This window comes from Seriola lalandi, unplaced genomic scaffold (genome assembly GCF_002814215.2).
Source record: "Seriola lalandi dorsalis isolate HSWRI2012SDOR001 ecotype SW California unplaced genomic scaffold, Sedor1 jcf7180002054357, whole genome shotgun sequence".
Taxonomy (NCBI): domain Eukaryota; kingdom Metazoa; phylum Chordata; class Actinopteri; order Carangiformes; family Carangidae; genus Seriola; species Seriola lalandi.
Genome location: NW_019524910.1, coordinates 559,295 through 561,940, shown reverse-complemented (window position 1 = coordinate 561,940; position 2,646 = coordinate 559,295).

Genomic DNA, 2,646 nt, shown 5'->3' with positions numbered 1-2,646 from the left:
TCTGTGTGGTGATTGTCTGCCCCGCCCTAATGTGTTTCACCTGTGTTCAATCACCCTTGCCTCCTTTGTCTATATAGTCCTTGTGCTCCCCTTTGTCTGTGTTGGTTTGTCTGTTTAGTTCAGGGTTTGTTCGCGTCGTCTTTTCATGTCTGTATTTTGGTTAATAAGCCTGTCTGCACCGTTCCCCAAAGTGTTGGCTGCATTTGGGTCCTACTTACCTCTAAACCCTTGACTGAACGAACCAACCAAGAAATTGACCCAGCGGCCTACGCCAGCCTTCATGGCTTTTTTTGGGATGCGTCGATCCTCCCAGCCAGCGCCCCTGACGGTTTCCAGGCCCCTTTGTACGCTGGCTGATCCTTTTTCTGACTCTGACCTGGAGGACTCTGACCTGGAGGACCCTGACGAGTCCCCTTTCTGGGGAACTCGCCTTGCTATTTTCAGGGGATTTCGTGGAGGCCACAGGCGAGGAGATCATGGTTCCCGTTGCCATGGGGAGGCTCGGCCTCGGCCTCGGGCCCAGCCCCAGCCCCAGCCCCAGGTTCCTCGCTTCCGGCCCAGGCCAAAGTCCAAGGTCCCCAGCTTCCAGCCCAAGCCCCAGCTACCCCGGTGTCCAGAGCCTCTACTCCCCTGTGGGCAGGAGCCTTCACCAACTACCCTTGCTGACGCATCAACTGTTCCAGCGTCGGGGGTTGCAGTTGGTGTCTCGTCGGCTCCTGCCCCACTTCCCGGGTCGACCATCCCGGCCAGCGCATCAGCTGTCTCAGCGTCGGGGGTCCCGGTCGATTCCTCCCTAGCTCCTGAATTAGGTGGGCTGGACAAAGTCTCCCCTGCTCCTCGTGTCCTGTCGGCGGCCCAGCTGACTCCTGACTCTGGTTCTCAGTCAGTGGTCCGGCCGACTCCAGCTCCTCGTTCCCTATCGGCGGTCTGGCCGAATCCTGTTCCTCGTGTCCTGTCGGCGGTCCAGCTGACTCCTGACTCTGGTTCCTGGTCAGTGGTCTGGCCAATCCCTGCTCCTCGTTTCCTGTCGGCGGTCCGGCCGGTTCCTGTCCCTCCTGTAGTGTCGGCGCCACTGCTCCGTGTTCCCCGGCGGCGTCGATAACTGTTCCCGTCTTTCCTGTGGTGTCAACGGCCGCTGTTTCGTGTTGTCCAGCAGCATCGACGGGTCCTGGTGTGACGTCACCACCTCTCCTGGCTCCTGATGTGATGTCACCGCTTCTCCTGGCTCCAGCCGTGACGTCACCTCCGCTCGTGGTTTCTGCCAGGGCGCCACCGCTATTGATTCTTGCCCTGATTCAGCCCACATGGCTCTTGGTGTCATTGACTCCTGCCGGGGCGCCGCCTCCGGTGGCCTCTGCCTCTGTGCCGCCTCCGGTGGCCCCTGACTCTGAGCCGCCCTCCGGTGGTCCCTGACTCTGAGCCGCCTCCGGTGGTCCCTGACTCTGTGCCGCCTCCAGTGGTCCGGCCGATCCCTGTTCCTCGTGTCCTGACGGCGGTCCAGCTGACTCCTGCCCCTGGTACCAAGTCGGCTCCTGGTCACCCTCCAGAGGGGCGACGCCATCCTCCGGCTCGACCTCCGCAGAGACCCCGTCTTCGCCACTGTCCTCCTGCTCGCCCTCCAGAGGGGCGACACCATCCTCCGGCTCGACCTCCGGAGATACCCTGTCTCTCCCGCCGGCCTCCAGAACGGCTCCGTCCGTTTGCCCAACCTCCGGGTCGCCCCACTGAACTGCCCAGCCTGTCCATAAGGCCTCCGAGCCGTCCTGAGTTGCCCTGTGTTGCCCCTGAGCATCAGAAGATGCTGTACACTGGCCCCTGGATTTCTCCTCCCGCACGAGTTTGTGTTTTTGTTAAGGGTCGTCTGGAATCTGACCCTTAAGGGGGGGTATTGTCATGGTTTGCTATGGCAGACACCTTTTTGTTAGTTTTGTTTGGAGTTTTTGCACTTCCTGTTTTATTTTGTAATTTGTTTCCTTGTGTCAGTGTTTTGCTTCCTGTCTTGGTCCTGTGTCTGTGTGGTGATTGTCTGCCCCACCCTAATGTGTTTCACCTGTGTTCAATCACCCTTGCCTCCTTTGTGTATATAGTCCTTGTGCTCTCCTTTGTCTGTGTTGGTTCGTCTGTTTAGTTCAGGGTTTGTTCACGTCGTCTGTTCATGTCTGTATTTTGGTTAATAAACCTGTCTGCACCGTTCCCCAAAGTGTTGGCTGCATTTGGGTCCTACTTACCTCTAAACCCTTGACATGTTGTTTGACAGGAAAGCCAGATGAGATATTACACAGGGACAATAAAGGACAAAGAAACTGACATTGATTAATAAACCTTGTGGCCCAAACATTTTGTCCCTTTTACATGTGTAGCCTACAAGGGGCACGGGCACAGGAAAAAATAAAGTGGGTGGTCAATATGTTGAATAAGTTTGGTGTAGAGTTGTATGTGAATTTGTAGTTATGGAAACTAAACTACTAAATAAATTTCAATTGAGTGTCATTATTTTTAGCCTAATTCTAAAACTGGGTAATTGCTGTGTGTATGAAAATCACATGCAAACATCTCATGTCTGTATGGCACGTGGAGACAGTGCAGCATTCTGCAGGAAAGGATGTAAATAAGATCTGTGAGCAAAACAAGCCCCAACAGTGAACA